The following is a 22,315-nucleotide window of genomic DNA, read 5'->3' on the forward strand; positions in this document are numbered from 1 at the left end:
TTTAGTAATTACCAATAAAAAAACCTGACGGTACTTCTCCAGTTGCTACTATTGTTGGGACTTAGAAAAGTACACGATAATAGCATCGTTCTCACATACCCCTTCTCCCACCCACAGCAGACTTTCCCTTTTTTTTTTTTTGATTTCCTGATGCCATAATCTGTGTTTCTTATGCCTTAGGTAAACTTAAAGCCTCGGCAGGGAGAAGGAGGGAATGTGGCTGCTGGGCGCTGACAATAGCTGTTTTGTCACCGCCAGGCGCTGGTGGCCATCAGGAAGTGGGGACTAGTCCAGCCACTTGATGCCAGGGTGGATGATTTATTGCCTAGTGTCTTCGGTGGCAATTGGACCCCTTCCCGCTGTCACTCACGCCTTGCAAAGATTTGGTCCTAAAGAAGAGGTTCCCCCCTGGTCTAAAGAGATTACAATGCTTGTCATAAAGTGTCTTTTAGTGGAGGGAAATGGGTATGAAAATGGGTAAAGAAAGGAAACAATTGGAAGAGGAGAGAAGATGGATGTTCTGTAACCTTTTCTCAGAGACCCATTTCTTCTTCTTTTTCTCCTGTCTTTAGCAGGTTTTTGTTTTGGCTGATGACAATGCGTAATAGCCTGATAAATTGATTTTGTGAGTCCCCTTTCTCATCTCTTGAGAAGACACTAACTCGTTGGGACTTCAGAGGGCTCTCGGAGGCAGGAGACAACAATTAGTTTGTTGGGGATGTCAGAAAGGAGCTTCAAAGTTTTGCCAGGAAAAATCCTTTCTGACAGATCAGTGCTGACAACGTTGGCAGCTGCTAGGAAAAGTGAAGCTGGAAACTCCCTCTGACTCTCAGGAGCAGGGAAAGATTGCAGGACATTAACTCTGTACACTGGGTCGGGTACCGGTGTTGTTGCTTTTCACTGGAGCATATATGGTAATAACTGAAGCTTTCCACCAGATGAAAGAGTAAGAAACATAAAATCAAAAGTTTTCAAGTTTTTTTAGCAAACCTTAATATACGAGCTTTAAAAATTGCCACAAAATCAAGAAAACACACCACAGCAAGATATACCTCTCCAGAGTTGAAATGGGTGGCCTTGATACATTTTTAAGAACTCATCATAGGAATATGGTTTTATGTTTTAACAGTGAATCTTCAAAACAGTCAATGATTCTACTTTTTTTCCCCCTAAAAACCAGGAAAATCCTTCATGACTTCTAACAGCAGTTACATGCCAAAAACAACTCCATTGAGCTATGTCTGTGTGCATCCCGTTACAGGAAGCCCTGTGGAAGAGCTCTGTGTATAAAACCTCCCTATTTTAACAATCTATCTTAATTTCCTTAACCTGAAATAAAAAGATCAGCCACTTCCTTAAGGTAAAAGCACTGGTCAGTCCAGACTTGCTGAAAATAAGCAGCTAGATAGTTGATAGATCACAGATCCAAAGACAAGCTATGTTTTCCTGTAATCACGGGTTTTTGGAAGTTGGATCCAACAACAAAACCTGGCAAAGGCTTTGTGAACTTCCAGAAAAGATTCTCAGCACAATTAGTCTCTATTAAATTGATAGGTAAAAATTACACAATTCAATTGCATTCCTGTAGAAGTGCACTGCACATGTTTACATGGATCCTGGTACTATTGCTGGTTTCTTCATGTATGTTATGAAATACAAAGATACATGTTTTGTTTTGCTGTGGTTAATATGCGTTTTTCTGTTAGGCAGAAGACGCTTAATGTTGTGCTTGTTGATAAACAGTAACGTACAAACATGCAGCCTCCAGACTCTGCTGTGCTATGATTTAGCTGGAGATCTCAGAGAAGCAGAAGTTGCTTTTACTTTAAAATTTCGAGAAACGATAAATACTCAATGTCAGTATACCTATGTGACAATGTGATAAATCAAGAAAAAATTTATTCAGAAGACTTTAGAAATCTTTTGTCTTTATCATCTTATTCCCCAACATGCATATTTGACACAGGAAGGTACCTACATGCATTATTGCTTCCTCTGTTTATTTCCTTGATAAACTGCAGTGAGCTGGGAATAAATCACGTCATGTCAGTCCTGATTCTGCACAAAGAAATCTTCCACTGAACAGCAGTTATTTTAAAAGGAAAAGGAGGGCTGAAGCATATTGATAAGGAACTAAAACAGACCTTTTAAACTCGGTGAGAGAAGGAAGTGTTGCACATTCAGTAGTTACAGCCAATTTCACAAGTGTATAAATTGCTTTGCCAAAAATCTCTTTAGATGCATTAGTACTGTAGTAAAGACACAGCACTGGAGTAATAATTGCACAGTCATTTGCTAGCTTTTAAAATCACATCAGTCCAAACAATACTACCCTGACTTATATCCTGTTAGGAGCAGCCCATTAATATCACACACAACAAACATACAGTAGATCCTGGGTAAATCCCAGATTACTGTGGAGGTAAGACAGATCTGTATGTAAAGCTGATCTCAGCTTGAGAGCTGCAGACTAGAAGTTACACCCAGCAGACACTTCTCAGTCCATTGGCTGTTTCAAGTTGCTGTTACTGGGTGAGATAGAAGAATCGGCGTATGTGGGAAAAAATGCTGTTCGAGTGGGAGAGAAAATATGTTTTTTTCTTTCAAAGATACACTAGAACTCAATCAGGCTATTAATCAAATAGATAAAACTGGCACTTCAGTCCCTGCCGCTAACAGAACTCCATGCAGTAACAAAACCTTCTCAGCACACCAGGAGACTCTTAAAATTCAAGCACTCTCAAACTTTAGCAGCACCCCTGAGAGCCACAAATTGAGAGAAATTAATTCTGTGCCTCTGCACCCCTCAGTACCAGGAGAGCTGAAGTAGGTCAAATGCAAGTTAATCTCTTAAATTCCACTTTTGTACACGAATGTTAAAGCAGCCATTACTTTTGCACCGGCAAATGTCTCCAGGCTAAAATGCAGAACTTTAATAAACCGTAACAGGTCGGTATTGAATATAATTCCAGCTGAAAATGCCTGAAACTTTTTTTTTTTTAACATTTTAGCATTGTCCTTTGAAATGACCACCCCATGCATCACTATAACAAGCATGTCTGAAGAGTTTAAATGATCATTTGTAATAAACACCTCATTCTTTTGGAATTAGTAAACATGCATGTATGTTAGAACAATTTAATTTTTATCTCAGACACAAAACAACGATGCTAAATAGAATAGTGTGTTAAAGATGCTGCTGAACTTGTTATCTCAGGAGAGAAGCAAACACATTTTAATGGAAACAATCCTGCCCCTGCAGGACAAAGCAATAACCCCCTTCATACAGCAACACCGATGTCAAGAGATGTCTAGCAAAACTGAGATGTTCTAGCCCTCATTTCAGTCTGCATTATGCAAAGGTGGATCCGGTGCAGATTTACAAAGTGAACAGACTCTTTGGAAATTCAGTCTGGACTCTTTACTGACAAAAAACACCAACATTGTATTTTGATTCCTCCTACCAATACATCAACCCTGAGTGCCTATCTTTTAAATTGCTTTCCTATGGAATACTATCATGTGTAGGAACACCAGATGCTGGTGTTACTGCTGTTAAAACCAGTGGCAACACTCTGCCTTGCTCCACAGTCATAGTCTCAGCAAGTGTAAGTCCACCCACAAGGTATAAGCAGCACCACGCTCATCTCGAACAACTGGTCTAATGCAATTCCAAGTTTTGCGGTCGTATACCTCCATCAGATCTCACATACAACTTGCCTGCACAGGAAGAGTGTGTTAGATTGCCCACACTGACTTTCTGTCTCCCACACATTCATTCATGGGCGATGTTCCTATAGACAGTAGCAATTTCATGAAAAAGAATATAATCCTGTCCTAAACAAGCCAGATTTACATTAAAAAACTAGCAGAGAGTCACGTAACTTTAGGTCAAATCCATACCTTAGTATGAGCTGGCCATTACACATTTCTCCCTGCTCCTAAAGTGTCTTCAGAAAATGCACCATTTGTCAGAAATTTCAGCTAACGATCCCCATTTCCAGTGTCAATCTAAGTTCAGTAACAGTCTACAGAAGGTTTAACACCTACAATGAGAATAATCACCAGCTGAGCTTCTTTAAAATATTTGAAGAAAAGAAAAAGGTCCAGTGCTAATGAAAAAAAATGAATAAAATAAACTGCAAGAGAGGAAATTTTTTTTGTGATAAATACCGGTGGCTTTTTGAAATATTACTTAGATGACTGTGATAATATAATGTTAAAACTCTGCTTCTACATGTACAGCCCGCACATGCATAGGTAGCCGTAGATTTATTGCTATGATCATGTGTTAGACAGTTGTGTTGATTCTTCCATGTCTTTAGAAGCAAGTAATAATGACAATTTTTGGAGGTAATAAAATTTCACGTCTCTCGTATTAATGTGTTTCTATCACTAGCTCCTTAGACGCATTTGGAAACAATCAAGTTCTTACTTTAAGGAGCCTTAAGATAAGGTATCTGTGAGCTCTACACTTGGGGTAATTGATCACATTTGTTTCCTGTATGTAGGTTCGACTCGTCTTTCCCTTAAACTTGGCATGTTTCTCATTACCCTATGCCTTGTTAGCCTAGTAGAAATGTTCTACTGTGGTGAGTGAAAACAGGACGATACTATTACAAACCACATCTAATCGGGGGTGGCAGCCCTTCTCCATCTCCAGGAACTTTAGGACCCATAACGCCTTTCTGCAGAGCCCTCCTAGGGATGGAGGCATGCACCGCACCTCTGCTCAACGGGTTCAGCAGCACTTCTGGCCTCCAGGCTGGAGTCCTACAAAGTGGTTCTGCTTCAGGGCAGGATCACAAGCACCAGAAAAAGATGTGAAGTGTACCATGTTTGATTTTTCTTCTGATGATGAGGAAGCATTAACTCTTCAAGGTAGAATCTGGAAGCACCTTTTGCCTTATTTGTCAAATACCACATAGTAGCATTTGTCCACAGAGGGTTTTTTAATTTCAGAATACAACAGTATTTACTTTTTTATCCATAGCATTAAAAAAAAAAAAAAACCAGCACACAAAAAAAAAAAAAAACCAAACAACAAAAAACCACCATTTCACTTTCTTATAACAAAAGAAAAAACTTTGGCTTTTTCCCGGTCTGTCTTCACATATGGTTTATAACGGTACTGTTGGAATGGATTGTACTCTGCTTATGGTAAAGGAAAGTCATGGTGCTACATCCATTTTTTACCAGCAGAGAATTTGTCCTCATTTATTTTGATTGAAAAACTGCTGTTATGTTACATTGTAAATGGATTGCTTCTGTTGCATGAAAAATACGCTGTGCTGGATTTTTAATTTCCTCTTTCTTCTTTGCATTCCTTCTCCCCCTTTCCTATCAACAGTCAGAACAAGAAAACTTGAGCATTTACCAGAAAGAGAGAGAAGCAACCCTACCTCTAAAACTCAAACCCATGCTTGTACATGAACCAGCAGGGAAGATTTTAATCAGGCCTTGCTGGCTCTGAGAAATCACCTATGTACAGCACAAAACTGCTGCAGGAAGAGAGGCTGGGAGGAGGCAGGCTGCAGGGGTATTTCATTTGACTTGCTATAGACTTGTTTCTTGTAATATCTCATTTAAAGAGCCAGGAAGATTTTACCTACTGAGAAAATAACCTATAACAGCCTTTAAAACTCTTGCAGCTGGCCAGGTTTGGTATTCCAAGGTAAAAGTCTCTTGCCACTAAGGGAGCTCCAATGCTTTCACTAAGTGATGTAGAACATGTTTCTTATATTCAGAAAGCAACGTTGAAGCTTTTATTAAGCAGTGCTATCTTCATCTCACTGAAATTAAAATTCAGAATTGGCTACCACCGAAATATTTCAGTTCAGCAGAAAGCAAATACTTCACTAGGGAAATGTTATACCCAGTGAGGGATCATTATTGAGCTTAATTGATATTAGAAAAAAAAAAAAATAAGATTACCAAGTGGGAAAGAAAATCCTGTACTCGTACTGAAAAGAGACCTTGTCAAATAATGAAACATCTCTGGCTATTTCTACTCTGAATTCCTCTCTTTTCTAAACACGCTTTTCATGCTGCATTGATGCAGTTCACTGTAATCTACCTAATTTGTTCCCATGCTCTTTCTGGGCTGTCTTTCCTCTCTGACCATCTAGAGAACTTCACACATTGTCAACCTATCATAGGTGAAAGCTTTTGAAGATCTACTACTTTTCTCCTAGCCTAATAAGGTCAGTGACCTTTCAAGCTCTACTATTTCCTTTTCTATCATTAGCCTGATACGTGCATCAGCTACCTCTCAATTTTCTTCATCTCTTCAATGCCTCACTTCTTCCTTTGGACACTGTCTAATTAGGAACTTAATTTCCTCTTCCCTGATGGAGTTTTTGATAATAGAGAGATCCTATTCACCCCTGAATCACAGAGCAGCACTATGATTTCCTGCTCAGGGTGTCTTCAGGTATGTTAATTAATTTTCATGGTGGCAGCTCTGCCACAAAACCACAATAGACTGACAGCTTATCGCTCCTGTAGAAAATCCACCCATGGGGAACAGTCCTGCCCAAATTCAATCAGGTTCACTTTGGAGTGATGGAAAACTGCAGTTGTGGAAGTAGCTAAGGACAAGGCTTTGATGTCCTGCCGAGCTCACGTTGCCTTGAAATCCCTTCTGCAGCCTGCACTGGCTTCTCCGCAGAAAAGGCACCAGCTTTTGGGAGACTGTGTCACATGCCCGTTCCCCAAACTCCCTGTGCTCCATCCAGGAGAGTGGCTGCCCCTGCCCCGGGTACATGCCACAGCCATCCCCTCTCTGCTTTTCTTACACATAAGCAAGTGAGAACCTCAGTCACAGGGGTAAAAGAGGCTGGGAGGGACCCAATAATTTTTCTCAGGTATGAGATTTTAAAAGTAACTCCAAAGTGCCCAATTTTTGCACAAGCAATTGTGAGCACAGGAAATGCATTCTGTGAGAATTCGTGTTAATTTAAAAAAAAAAAGTTGTCCAAATAAAGCTTCTTTTACCTTTTGCTACACTGTTAAGGAAATGTATGATTTGCACAGTTGTGTTTACCACTTCTACTGCATTTTTCTTTCTGCCTGTTCTGCAACAAGCTATGCCCTTCCTCCCTGGCGAGGAGGAGTGCCAGGGCTTCTCTGCCATCTTCAAAGCGCTGAGAAATTTCTGGTAGGAGATCCATAATTACTATTTTGTCTATGCCCATCTCTGTTGGCTTGCACAGCAAGTGCTAGGAGCAGACTTGTGCGTGCTGTAACATCGCTGGGGTTGCTGGCACGACATCAGGAAGTGATTTAGCAGTGTCTATCACATCTGTCTTGGAAATCTGGGCTCTTTCTGCTCAGTCCCTAATGGAAAAGGTGCCAGGGACCGCCCCAAGGGTGCAAGGCTGGCAGAGGCAAGGACACATCCCAGGGCAGATGCTCCCACGCCTCCCACCCTGTGACAAGGTGACAGGAGACATCACCAGCAGTCACCTAACCCCCTCTCCCCACCAGCACCCCTTTTCTCAGTTTGTTTGTGATCGGTGGCAAACATAAGTTCATCTATTTAAAAACAAACAAGCAAACAAACAAAACAGGAAAAAAACCCCAAACAAATAAACAAAAAAACCAACTAAAACCCAAACCAAAACAACAAAGCCTGCAGCATGCTTGTCTTGCATCAGGGAGACTTCTGATGCCAAACTGTGCGATATTGGGGCAGAAGATAAACCTGAGATTTCCATTCCCCCTGCACTAGTCCTCTCTTGACCTTTCCCTAGCAGCTCTCTGAGATAACCCAGTACAGGACCCGAAGCGCCCAGCAGAAAGCATCACCTCCTGCCGTTAGCACAGCCCCTCCACACCAGAAGAAGGGGCTGCCATGGGCTTTAGGCACTGGGGTGGGACGGGGGAGCCCGGCTCCCTGCCTCACTTGCCTGGGATTTCCTAGGCTCCTTAGCGCTGGACAGGCTGCCTTGCGCTCAGTGTACCTTGGTGCCCTGGCAAAAAGCTTGCTAAAGACCACCACTGGCATGTGCAGAGAGGATTTGTTATCCAAATAATACATTTTCTTGTTTTTCATCAGTCTTTTAAAAGCCTTTAACATTTAAAGGCAAACCTCCCCTAAAACCCTCACCAGCACCACAGCATCAGTTTCCCTCTTGCACACCTATATCTCAAAATGACCACATTCTTATTTACATTTTTAAATTGATCTACAACGTGCCTTAATAATCTTATGCCACTGAACTAAAGCATTTCGTTCCCCAAACAGTGTCAAAATAGAAGCAACTAAAAGACCGAGCAGGTACATCTAGAGACGGTGCATGCTCCTATATGCCTACGTCTCTGCGTTTTCCCTTCCTTTCTTAAGCCAGAGTTTGAGATTTCAGTTATTCTGCAAACAAGACCCAAGAGAGACACAATTAGACTCCCCTGGAGACTGACCCCTTATAGTGCCCACCTGTAGCCAGACCCAGATAGCATCCCATGCAATGAATTAGCACTCTAAGCTGATTAGAGCAGCTCTGCACAACTCTATTTTATTGACACAATGAAGAGAGGACAGAAAAGGGCCTGAAATGAGAAAATCATTTCCATGCTGACTGAATTAAAAGAACAAAAGAGCTCCTTGCAGTTGCAGCATTCAATTTGTCGGAAAAAAAGGAAGCCACTTAATGGATCACAATAGATCTGAGCAGACAGATGAAATTTAAAACTTCGGCATGAGTGCGATTACCAGCTAAACATATTCTCAATCATTTCCTCCATATGCGTAATTTAGTTGGATTGTTTACTTCAGGTTTTTTGAAAAAAACACTGCACGAGATTGTTATCTTTTAAGCGTCTTTGCATCCCATTTTTCCAAATCAAGGAAGGTTATTGTGTTGTCTGGTAACACATTTTGCCGTAACACAAATTACACTAAATTGTGGCTGGCTCTGTTTCCCTTTCTCCCCTGCTTCTAGAAGTAAATTAATATTTTCAGTATATGGAAACAAATAATGAAAGATCATCTCATTCAAAAGGAGACTTAAACTGATTATAAATCACGTGCATTATTCCGCTCTGCTTTGAAGAGAATGAACATACTGCAACTTGTATTCTAGCAAAATATATTAGTTTGTGCCACTATAAACAGCCTTCTCGTTAAATTTAGGCTTAAGCTAACAGTAATAAGACAAGAATACAGACTATTAAAGGGGTTCCTGTGAATGATATATATAATTACTTACAAAGCAGATATGCAATTTACTTTAGCATTTTCAAATCAAAATCTACTTGCCTGTATAATGAAATATACCTTTAAAATAAATCTGTGAAAGAAATTGAAAACATCAGTATTTCAGGCCCCCCGTCCTCTAATTATGTAAAAGCTTGAATCTGATGCAGTCTTAATTCAAAGGTGAAAATCAGTTGCATGTGTAAAAATAGTCAAGTTTGCCAGTATATATTTATATTTTCTACATAATGAAGTATTAAAACAAGAAAATACTGAGCACAGTCCTGGGAGTGTGTTGGCATATAAATAACAACACTTCCCTGCAGATTCCTTGAGAGTTAAGTATTTAGGATTATGCAGAATGGGGCCCTTCGGTTTCTACTCAAAATTGAAAAAGCTTATATCTTGTTACAATATCTACAAATCAAACATCCCTTGTAGACCCAAATTTCAAAACAAAAGTAATTTTCTGAGCCTCATTATTACTTCAGGGTGTCTGAATTCAGATCATTTACATCAATTTGCCCTGATGTATATTTTTATTTTCCCGAACACGTTTTGATCAGTTCACTTTACATCCTTTTTGCCATTCAGTTTACCATTTTACCAGGTTGTTTCTATTTCTGAGGTTAAAAAAAAAAAAAAAGTGTAAAGGAATTACAGTTGCTTATAAACCCTGTATTTTGAAGCTGATGCCCCACTAAAGAGAAAGCCAAGCTGAGTACTGGTAGGATTCACTTCTGCTGGCTGCTGTTACTGGTTTGACTAAGCATTTCACAGGGGTAAATACCCAAATCATTCAGGGAATGACTGACACAGTATGACATGTGGTTAACAGCCTTACCATGCATGTGCTTTGCTTTCAGAAATTTTACCAACACCAACAGAACCTTCCAAATATTTCAGATGATAATTCTCCTCTACTCTTAAAAAAAACTTTTACAGCCACGTCTGAACCATTCAAAGGATTTCTGACCGGAAAGGTTACTGTAACCATTGCTTTTTTTGGTTTTTTTCTTCTTCCCTCCTTTTTTTCAGATTGATTGTGCCAACTTTTCTATGTATAATAAATAAATAAATAATAAATAAAAGCCATGTACAAAGCTTTGGGATATTTTAGCAAACTCAACATAGTGTAACTTTGCTGACAGCTTGTCACATTTCACTGACTGTCTGTCTGGGATCCTACGATAACATCTGCATTCACTCAGGGCGAGAGCTTACCCTAAGACAAAAAAGTGGGTCCTGCCACATAATGCTCCATCATTCTGTCAGTTCTGACATGGCATCTGAATTTTTTTGAATCACTAAACACTTTTGGGACTCTGGTCCTTATTATCTTTCCTTAGTTTCTATACTCACTCGGCAATGCTGAAAAATGTAAAATGTGCAAACAAGGTAGTGGACGGCCTGGGCTTTTTGTCGTCTAATCCTCAGCCCCTCATTCATGCTCACTGTTAATCTCTTAAGACATTATAAAACTGTTAGACAAAGAAATGTGAATACCTCTGCTTCTCAGCAGAATGGGAGGAAACCAAGGAAAATCTGGATCATGCTAAGCTTTTCTTTTCACCACAAAAATGGTAACTTAAACCTGTTGCATCAAATTATTTATAATTCCCAACACTAAGGCTTTTTTTTTTCTCTTCTTCTTCAGTGTTACAGAGCAAGCCTGGCAATATCACAGGAGGAACACTGCTGCCGAATTTTCCAAACACATCAAACGCATCCGTCGCATATAAAAAATTGTACAAAACCCATCAAAATATGGGCAAATTGGGTTCTGATCCCTCCGCCGTTTCATGTTTGGCATGGCACACAGCTCGTCAGCCTGCCAGGGCTGCTGGACACCCACTTTGGGGAGTTTCTTTGCTGCACGAGGAGCAGGGGCTCAGGGGCTGTGGGTCTGATGGAGAGGGCTTGCGAGGGGATGCGGGATGGGGTATGGCACGGGTGCCCCCAGGCTGGCTGAAGGCTTCCTGGCTGGATGGGGAGAGGGCCCCATTTCACATTAATCCAGCTCTGTTTGGAGCAGTCTGCTATTTCAGGTCATCATTTCACTCCTCCTGACTCCCACTGCTGCGGGGGCATTAGCATGGGGACAAAAGCCGCTCAAGCACCTTTTCTAAACCCATTCAAAGTCAAACCCACTAAAAATCACACCCAAAATGATACTGTTGCAATCAGCTAAATTTTATTCAGGAATGCTGGGGCTGAAAACCAGAATTTTCATCTTCTACTTGTGCATTGTTGTCATGGGTGGTGGCAGCAGATAGTCAAGTCTTAAAAAACGCTCCAGAAGCACAAAAGTATTTGAATGCAAATGCCAAACAAGCCACACTTACAGAGCTGAATCCCTACCAGGAGGGTTTCTTTACACACACAGCAGCTTCTGTTAAAGTCGTAATTTTCAAATAATTATTTAAACTAGTGTGGAAACAAGGCATCATTATTTCTGCCTAAAACACATTTTATTCAGCTTCGCTTGCATGGGTGGGAGGGAACAGGCTTTGAGCACAGAAGTTGAAATGTTGCCTTTTTCACAACAATGCCAGCCATCAAATTTGGGAGATAATTTGAAAAAATCAACTTTTGAAAGGAAATAGCGGGGCCTCATATTGGTAGGGATTAAGCCGCTTTGCCAAGGGTGAAAGCGGTGATATTTCAAGCAGAGAGAAGAGTTTGTGGGAAGATACAGGCAGCCTGTGTCCCCCGGAGCAGTGGAGCACCCAGCCTAGGTGGACTGAGGGACACTGAAATGTTGACATGAGAAGAGCAGAGACGGGAAAGGATGCAGTGGAAAACTAAAATATATGTAGACACTAAAAGGCAAATAAGCCGGGTTAGCAAACTGTGTACACAGGCAATGCCAGAGGCAAAGATGAACATTATGGTAGTGGCCTGCTGAAAAAATAAAGGAAGATGATGGCCAGAGATGGACGAGACTTGCAAAAGATTTGGAAAGGGCCAAAGAGAAGGAAATTACAGGGTTTTTCAAGAGGCTGAATAGGATCTTAGCTGACTCGTGAGGTTTTGGGATGGCATGGAGGACAGTAGCCCTGGCTATGGGAGGGGAAAGAAAACTGTGATGAAGGAAGAAAAGAGAAGTGCACTGCCAGGGGTCAAGGGATCAAAAAAATTCATTTTGAGACCACAGATCTTCAAATAAATAAGAAAAAAAGGCCTCCTTACATAGTCTTAACTGAGGGGAAACAAAGATACTGTCTTCTGTGCAGAACAGAAGGCATATTTCAAAGGCCATGGGCACGGCACTGCGGCACACACCTGCTCTCTCTGGGCATCGACACCATCTTCCTCTGCAGACACAGAGGGTTTGGCAGGTTCATTTCTGGTTTTAGCATTAGAGATAGAAAAACTGGTTTCTCTCCTCCTTGTTAACTGGTCATTTAGATGCCTACACACGTAGGTATTCCAAACAGGTAGATGCCACATTAACACCAGCAAGAAAAGTCACTTTTTCCACATTCGCATGCAGATTTTTGGCTTATGCAGAGGTTATCGCTAGATGATTGCTTAGATTTTGGCTTTAAAGAATATTTTCTGTAAATGCAGTAATGCTGATACTTTCCCATACCCAAACTGCCATTTTTCCATCTCAGAGAGACTTAAATTTTTGCACAAAATCAACATGGTTTTGAAATACCTGCTGCTGTAAGCAACAGAAATACCATGACCACAAATCTCTCAGAAAACATGAATATTCAGATTTAATTTTTTAACAAAATACCCATATAGTTATAGCTACATTTCTGAAAGCCAATTTACCACTCGAGGTCATTTTGAGAAGATAGTAAGGCACTGAAAATTATTCTCAGAAATCCCGAACAGCTACGCACCAGGTCTCTGAGGCAGCATGTAAAAACCCGGCTCTGTGCACGTTGCCAATACACTTCATCAAGTTAAGACTAAGAACAACACTTTGGGAAACCCACTATACACAAGAGCCCCTTTACGCCATAGGCTTCACCCGATGAAATGTTATGCCTTTTGTGGGATCTTTTACATCTTTGCACACTAAATGCTAGGACTCGATTTTAAAAGGAAAGGCTACTTAACGTTTCTATTTTTTTCCAAATTAATGCTTATTGTATGTGCCAAAGTTAATGTGATTATACAAAATCGGGCTGGATTATGACAACCTATGGCCTCACTCCTGCGTGTGCCACCTACTGTTCAGCCAGGAAATACGAGGGCTGTCACGTCAATAAAAAGCCATATTAATACTCTCTGGGGTCAAAATACCCTATTAACAAGTTATTGTTTTCTATTCTTTACTTCCAGATAAGTATATTTTTGCACCATTCTGATAAACACACCCCAACCTGCAGGCTCTAGCAAGCAGGATTTGGGGCTTTTGTTTTGTTTTTAAAGCCTAGTGATGTCTTCATTAGACCAAATGACCAGATTTTCAATGGTACTATTAAATCATGCAGCGGTTTAAATGCCAAACCTCAGTGCTACATCCTCTGAAGTGCATGTGTTCATTTGGGTTAATAAGCATTTTGCCATACACCAACCCCTGTCTTCATTTGCTTCTGTTTAATGATGACCATCTCCTCCTGCCCACATGTACGCTTGTCTCTCCACTGCTTGTTGAGCCATCAAGACACACCTTTGTTTCATTTAGTATGCAATTTTCACCTCTGACCCAAGAAACTAGTCTTAGGCTTCCTGAACTTTATTGCCTGTTAATAGACTGCTGGCTCTCTTTTCAGCAGTCATAGAAATGGTGGAGAGACATTTAATTGAAAAGAGAGACAAAGCTAGAGTCTGAAAGGCAAAGTCAGTAGGGTTTAAAAAAAAATAATCCAGAAATAATATATTTGAGGAGCTTTGGATATTCTTTACGAGTTTGTGCCTCTCTACACAAATAAGAAAGACATCATTGATTTAATTATCTTCCCAGGGAACAATAGTATAATACTCTGAATGGTGCTAAATGATTGATCTGGTAATTCATCTTCTGCTAACAACTATCTATGCATTTTGTTTCTCTCCAGTCCTCAGACCGATGACATTACCAGCAATGTCACAGAGCAGCCCTGGGCTTTCATAAAACATCCACAGATGCTCTTTCCTGCCAGTATTTAGGGACACATGGTTATAATTTTGTCTGTATTTCTTTGTCATAGATTACTTTTAACTACATCTGTTCAATTAAAATTAAAGACACAGCTAGAGCCCATCAGCTTTATATCAAAAGTAACCTTTTAATGAAATAGGGAGATTTAATTTTGTAAGTGTTCTGATGAGTGAGAGATACCTTTCTGTTTTTTCAGAAGTTCTGTGTTTGGTGAATAGTTAGGAAAGGACATTATTACAGCATAAGGATATTATTGTACACGGAAAGGCATTATTAAAAGTGATTTATTGTCCTGTGTTAGGAAACTTATAGGAAAAGTCTGATAATATATTAAACTTGTTTATTATGGACTTCATATAATTTTTGAATAATGCAGCTTTTTCTTTTGACAAGAGCAATAAACTCTGCTGGTATAGACATACGTTGATTATCCCAAGTCAACTGTGTTGCTTAAAGAAACATGCCCAAACAATCAGCTTTTGACAGCTGCATCTCTTGTTATTTACAATAGCCATCACAGTAATAACTCACCATTTCTATATTAATAAGGCAGTGAAATTTATTATGATGGTATTGAAAAGTTATTAAGTACTGCATCCCAAGTGACAAAGTACCACAGCACTGTCACTATCCAAAAGCAGTTGCCCATCCATCACAAAGCTTTCCAGATGGTCCTGCATCTTTATCGCTCCCAGGTTGGTGACATCACCTGTTCACCCACTCAAAATTGATGATGAAAGCAAACAGATCTATCTTACTTACATTTACCAAATCAATTTAATTTTACAGGCCATGGCTTAGTGACATATTGACTGTTTTCCTTAATGGCATCTACTGTACTTAATGCAAAGAACTCATCTTTGAATCCTGGCTTGCATAATGTGGCATTTCATAATAAATTCTTTATAACATATTTATTTAATGGGAAGAATTATGATTGTTTGTCAGTTCTATTAGATGCAATTATTATTCTCTTCAGTTCTTTTATATTTTTCTTTCTGATGTTGTCTTTCTTAATGGCTAAATTCAATTTACAGTTTTTGTGTTTTAAAGGGACATCTGGCATCTCTCACAATTATTTTTCTTTGTATTTTATAATCTCAGAAATCTACTCCAATGTCAACTTTTCTCCCAGTTTATTACCTGCTTGGACAAAGTGCTACTGAACTCAAAATCTGCTCAGGTCACGTTTGAGTAAATAATAACTACCTTATTTTGAACAGGAATACAAATTCCTGAAAACTTGCCACAGTTCTGCTCTGAGGATGGTGACAAAACTTCCTTCCCCCCTTCCTACTTCTAAGTCCACTTGACCCTTATGGTTTCACTCTGCTTCCCTCAGGAGTTAATGCTCCTCCTGATTAAATTAAAACCTTGGTAGCTTTGTGGGGAATACATACACAGACCTACAGAGATGTTTCTGTGGCTTTAGATTGTGCTATGAAATGGGGAATTTTCTGCCCCCAGGGTCAAGGACATGGCAAAGCATCCTCCATGGATGGAGAAATAGTCAATTCTACACAAACAATTTCAGGTTTAATTGAGACAAAGGTTTTATCCGAGATTTCACAGCCATGCCACACCAGCACCCCCTCAGCTCCTGCACAGGCCAAAAAACTCGTCCTGATGCTGTTGCCAGGTTGGCTCTGGGTTGGCTCAGCAACTCAGCCCCATGAGCAGCATCCCTGGTGCCAGAGCTGGTTCAGGACAGATGCAAGTGGCACCTCCCTTCTGGCAGCCACTACAGCCTCTCAGCCACTTGTGCTATACAGTTTTGCATGTTTTCTGAGAATAGCTCCATTGGAGAGCCAAAGAGGGAGTTTTGCAGATCTTGTTCATGCTCCCCTTCCAGTGAGCAGCAGCAGCCATGCCTGAGCCAGGAAAGGTTATGGTCTTTGTACAAAAAACCAGAGCATCAAATCCCACCAATCTCACGATGTGAGACTCTGCTTAATCACGTTAATCAAAGAATGAGGAAAACTGAAGAGTGGGAGTAAGAAACAGTAGAGAAAGATGACAGCGGACTACTCTGGGTTGTCCCCATGTCCTAACCCCCTTCCATCCACACGAAACAACCCAAAGGACCACAAGCTCCCCTTTGCTGTCAATATATTTAATTCAAACTGAATGACAAGTCCACCTGCTCATATCTTGCTATTCAAGGACCTGATGTTTGCTCATTTCTAATTATAAACTGTCTGTCCTCTGAGCAGGGAGAAAGCTGGTGTTAACAGCCAGGTAACTGGCTGGGGCATCCAACTGACATCACCTCTTGGAGCAACACTTTGCTCACAAAGCATCTGTCTACCTTGGTGCAGGACTTCTAGTGCTGCCATAGCATCTGACTTAGTCCCAGCCACACCACAAGACAGATGCAAACAACAGAAGAATTCAGACTGGTAACATTAGCAGAGCTTTAAGTAGTATCTTTTCTGTACGCAACTTTCAAGGGGCTGTCTTAAGCACCCTCATGCATACTCACCCCACGCAAGCTATACGGTATTAACTCCGTCCTATGTGACACTGAACACTATGTTCCTAACAGAGAGCTTAACGCAGCAGCTAAGCACATGCTTAACTCAAACACCTGGGTAATCCTGTTGATGATAAGGCCATGCCTAAGTGCTTTATTGGATGTCAGCCAGAGTGCTCTACGCCTTGCAAAGCCAAGCTCCAAATGGGCTAAAACATCACCTATGTACTGAAGAAAAGGTAGGGATGTCACCCCAACCTGCAGCTGCCAGAAGCAGATGATGCTAGGGTTGAACATGCTATCTGCAAAACTCGGTTGGGTCTTGTATTGATCAAAAAGCATCCCCTCCCCCTATAAAATAAATTATTCCTCTTTAGTTCCAAAGAAGAGAACAACCCACATTCTGCCTTTCCTCAATCATGATTTTGCAAAGGTTCCTGAGCCCCTGTGCTGCATGTAGACATGAAATACATACACAACGAGAAAATCTAGGCAAGGAATCTGCATTATACTCCCCCACTTACCAACCACCTGCTTGAGTGTGGAGTTGCTTTGCATCTTAATGTTCTTAAAAATAATTCAAGGAAAGGTCAAGATTTGGTCTGTAAAAGTCAGTGCAGTGTGAAAGTGTCAGACAACAGCAGAAAATTAAGTTGTTTTCTATTTAACACTAGAACAAACTCCATATCCCAAAGAAAAATATTCAGAAACGATTAAGCCTTTGTTCCTTTTATTTTTCCTTTTTGAAAAAGACATAATCTACTGCTCTCTCCCACTGTGATTTCACTGACTACAACAAGGGAGTTATTTCCCTCAGCACTGTCATTGTTTATTAAGAATAGCTTAACTCAAGTTTTAAGATGTGTGAATCCCATGTGCAGTTATTTAGAAGATGCTTTTTGTTCTGTTTTCATAGAAAGAGACAGATGTTGCTTTCAAAATTTGACAAAGGTTTTCCAAAGGAGGACTCACAAACAGGGGATAACATCTATTACACAGAGAGGAATCAGCTGGTAACGCCCATTGATTACAGTGGCAGTTTTTGGATACGAAGAGCAAGAAAACCAAGCCACCAGTTCAGATCCTACAACCCAGATTTGGAAGCATATACGTTACATTCTGACTCTAAAAGCCTATACCTTTACATTTTGTAACTTGTTGTTTAATTTTCATAAAGATAGATTGTATACCTAGAACCCAGAAACTCAAATAAACCTAAACTTTAATTGCAAAAAATGCCAAAAGAAAGCCAAAAAGTGCAGAGTTGAAACCTAAAATTGCAACGATTCAACTCCCTGTAAAACAGCTGGGAGCCTGTACTCCAGAACAATTTTTAGGAAGCTGTGCAGTTTTCCCCAAAGACTCATATCGAAAACGTTAGAGGAGAAGTAAACAAATAGCCAAATGCCCTCCTAACTTCCATTCAGAAGTAACAGCATCAGTTCAAGCACACTCTACTGAATCGGAGATGTTTTTCAGCCTCACTGCCATGACAGGAAAATATACTCTGCTCTATAAACAGATTATATGCTGCTTTATAAAGCTCTAAAATATTTTTTACTTCTGTGACAAGCGTGATTTATTAGAGTTTATTGCTCTTGGTTTTGCCTTCCTAGAAAAGAAATAAAAGTTTAGGATAAAAAGAGCTGTGAAGAAATTGTCCCTGTGAATGAGACTTTGACTTTGCTGTAGCAGTAAAGGCCTGAATTTGAATATTCGACGTACACCAGAAAATGCCAGTTCAAGATAGGTACATGTGCTTGGGTGACCTATTCAAAGGCTTTCTTTGAAATACTCTCCCAGTTGTTTTTCATAGAAGGGCATGAACCATGATGAAATCACTAAATTTGTGTTCCCTTGCTTTTGTTTAAAAAAAAATTACTGCCATCCCTTAAAAGCTTGTTTTCTTTGTTGATTAAGAAGCAGTCAATTTTCCCTTTTCAAACAACCACTGAGCAACAGCCTCCCGACCCCCTCAGATATTCGGGCTGCCGGCAAATACTAAAACCTCAGTGACAAACTGCAAAAAAGCTCGACCTTTCCCCTTGTCCGGTGACCCCCTGTTCGATTTGTACTTTAGCTAACCAATACCTGATTAGATAATGCTTGACTCTAGATGCACAAAATGAGATAAAATTAAAATTTATGGCTTTTCATTTAAACTGGTCTACAGCACTCTAATCATGACCCAAGCACAACTATATCACAGCAAATTCTCTTTGTCCCAGAATGTGTTTTATGGCTGAAGTGTATAAATGGACACAATAGACATTGTTTTCTTGGACTTGCTCTGGCAAAACTCTGTGTCGATGCCACAGGGAGTCTTGCTATAGGGGAATGTCGGAACAGGCCCCATGAAATTCCTCAGCCTTCTGCAGCAGATTCTTCTTTAACATCAACTGCCTGGCTGCAAAATTTAACAGCAGCAGTTCCTCCAACTTCCACTTCTCTCCTGACCACTACAGGCTAATCCTAATATCAACTCAGATGGACATCATTCAGAAAAACTGGAAGTCATAAGTATCCCAACAGCTGGAAATACCCAAAACTATGACAAGCTTTTGCAAGGGAATAAAAATGTCCTTCTCAAAAATGTAGTTACAGTCCAAATTTGTATGTAGTTGTAAAACAGTCCAAATTTGTATGTAGCAATAAACCCTTCCCTGCAACATGCATGAAGGGGTTTGAAATTTTGTAATTTAACACTCTAGGCTACCTAGCAATCCTAAACAATTGCAAAAAAGGAACAAATCTTTCATAGCAAAATCAGTAATATATGCAGGAAGATGCTCATATTTCCTTCCAAAAATATTTTAATATGTTTACGCTGGTTATTTTCTTGAGAAGAGATTCTTCCTTCATCATCTAGAAAAGTCAAACACCATTGCACGTTCAGTGTTTCACCTTAAACACAGAAAAATGCAGATAAAACTGAAAGATTGATTTTTCCAATAACTTAATCATCTTCTCTGTAGCCACAGGGGAGTGTATTCAAGAGAACTAAATAAGTACAGAAGCAATAGCAGTGCTGCAAACCCCCTACGTATTTCTCTGAGCAATGCACATGTGAGGTGAAGAAATGAGTAAGCCAAGACACAGCAAGATACTTTCTTTGGCCTGTGGGACCAGCAAGCAGTCTGAGCAGGTTGAGGCATCTCCCCTTCTGAAGCCACCGGACACAGCTGACCATGAACTATTCCAGGTATTACATGTAATCAAACATAAGAGAATACCATGACAGTATCTGTATCAGTGCAATTCACTCAGCAAGCAAGCATCATTGTGGAAAGAGATTTTAAAACCTCCTGTACTGCAAAGTCGCTTAAATCCACAGCCAGTACCATATAGATATTTCGGTTCCATCTTTCCTCCGTTTAAAATATAATAATGAAAAATCAACTTGATATCAGCAACAGCAGACTGAATTCCCCATTTATTAACTGGCTTATTGGCACCTGGCAGGACAAGTGCCCTGTTTCACAAAAATGCCCATTCTGACAGAAAAATTGACCAGAAAATCTTAAATTTCCAAGACCGTATTTAAACCTCAATAAATGGTAACACCTTTCCCACACAATCCCACATTTCCTCTGACACTGCCTGAGCCCACACTCTAGTGACAGCTTCTCTCTCCCTTTTTTACCCCATGGCACAGGCTCAAGGAAACGATGGTTTCCAGAACACTGTGGTGATGAGCACTTGGGCTGGAATGGGCTCTGGTAAGGTCTTCCTCAGCACTACCAGGTCCCTCACATCTGTCCTTGAACCCTAACCTTCACCACGTACTATTTAACTCATTGCGTAAACTCTGGTAACCAGCATTTCTTTGTCTCTCTTCAATTACAATAAATATACTTAACCCACTTGTTAGAAAAATATTCAGTTCTAAGCTCCCCTGAGCACTGCAAAGTACTTAGAGATGAGTGGCCAAATTGCAGAGGGGTTCGACCACTGATTTTGTGTGATTTTGCTCCAACATTTTGCAATAGTTCTCCCCAGCTGTCCCCAATACATAACACTGTTCAAATGGCACAAGTCTTGCAGCTTGAAAGGGATTTAATCTGTCAGCTGAGCTTCCAGCACTCTCAGGATAGGTGTTTCTTGTCTGGACTTTGCAGATCCCAAAACCCTAAGTATTTTAAGCAGGAAAACCATTATCAACTATTGCTGCATACTACCAGCATCTTTATCAGCGTGTAAGAATCAGGATGGGTTTCCCTCAGTTTTAGGGAGGCTATCCTGCACTCACCACCTGAGGATTCCCTTTAAAATACTCTAATTTTGGAATATGTTAAACCTGCAAGCACAGCTATGTCTCAGCAGTTTTGCTCTAATTTCTGCTATCAATATCTGAGCTTAATTGTGGTGTGGTTAAAGGTCAGATTTTATGGTTTCCTGGTGCCTTTTTCAAATAACAAAGATTTCTCACCAGCAAATATGTTGTATCAGGGTCTGTTAACTCAATAGAATGCTGCCAAGTCTATAATTTCTCCTGACACTATTCTGTCACATTGTCACAAGTTTCACAAGAGTTTAAACTGGATGGAAAGTTTGAAATTAACTCACCGAGTGTTTATGGACAGTTAAGAGCAAATCAAACCTCTGTAGTCCACCACAACTCAATTTTTCCTGGGAAAATGAACCTCCCATCTCTTCAGAGGTCAGTCATGCCCCTGGAGAGCCGTGCAAACTCCGCACTTCTCTTCTTATCAGAAACCAAAGGAAACGTACAGATGGAAAGCTGAGATTGCACTCTGTTTCTACAGCACATTGTTAAAACTATGAATAAAACCATGCAAGAACTTTTGTTACACCATAACACAACGGGCAACGTGCACCACTTGAGGTCTAAAGCCCTGACGTGACCACAGACCTGCAGCTCAGCCAGCTCCACGGTGATACCTCAGGAGGAAAACACATTGCCCCCCAAAGCAGGGAAAGCAAGAGGCTGTACTGGCCAGAGGAGACCTCGAGCCCCTTCAGGAAAAGCAACATCTCTCAGAGCATCTGCAGAAGTAACATGAGCCACATCATCCCCATATATGCTGGGTTTGACACCAGCGTCCAAACATACTTCACCAAATGAATGGCAAAACTCCCATCAAGTTAAAGGGAAGCAGGGTCAAACCCCCAGCTTTCAAAGTTCCCGAGTAGCACAAGGTTCTGCAAGAGCCATTTTAACCACACAATGCTAGATTTTAGGGCTGTTCTAAACGTTGTCGCCAGAAAGTGGCAATTCACAACCCCGAAAGCAGCACCCGTTTTCTTTTCAGATAGTGCAGTGTCACTTGCAAACCCCTTGCCCACAGACGTACTGTAGGACTATCCAAGAGCAGCTTAAAAATGGTACAGAAATGTTCCAACAGCACAACTTCTTCCTCTTTTTTCTCCAAAAGAGGCATCACCTGTTAATATCCACCCAGACCATTTTTGTGCATGAAGAGCAACAATAATTCCTGCCAGTTTTCTTTGTTAATTTACACTTCTTTCCATCTAGAAAGCCCTGAAAGACCACAGACTTCATGCACGCAAATATCCCCTG

At 40.5% G+C, this 22,315-nt stretch overlaps 1 protein-coding gene across 1 annotated transcript in view; it reads right to left on the reverse strand.

The window, feature by feature from the left end:
* The window catches only part of MECOM (MDS1 and EVI1 complex locus), a 348,406-nt gene that overhangs the window by 169,621 nt on the left and 156,470 nt on the right, over nucleotides 1–22,315 (reverse strand). The window lies entirely within an intron of this gene.

The sequence above is a fragment of the Falco biarmicus genome, chromosome 13 (genome assembly GCF_023638135.1).
Source record: "Falco biarmicus isolate bFalBia1 chromosome 13, bFalBia1.pri, whole genome shotgun sequence".
In the NCBI taxonomy this organism is placed as follows: Eukaryota; Metazoa; Chordata; class Aves; order Falconiformes; family Falconidae; genus Falco; species Falco biarmicus.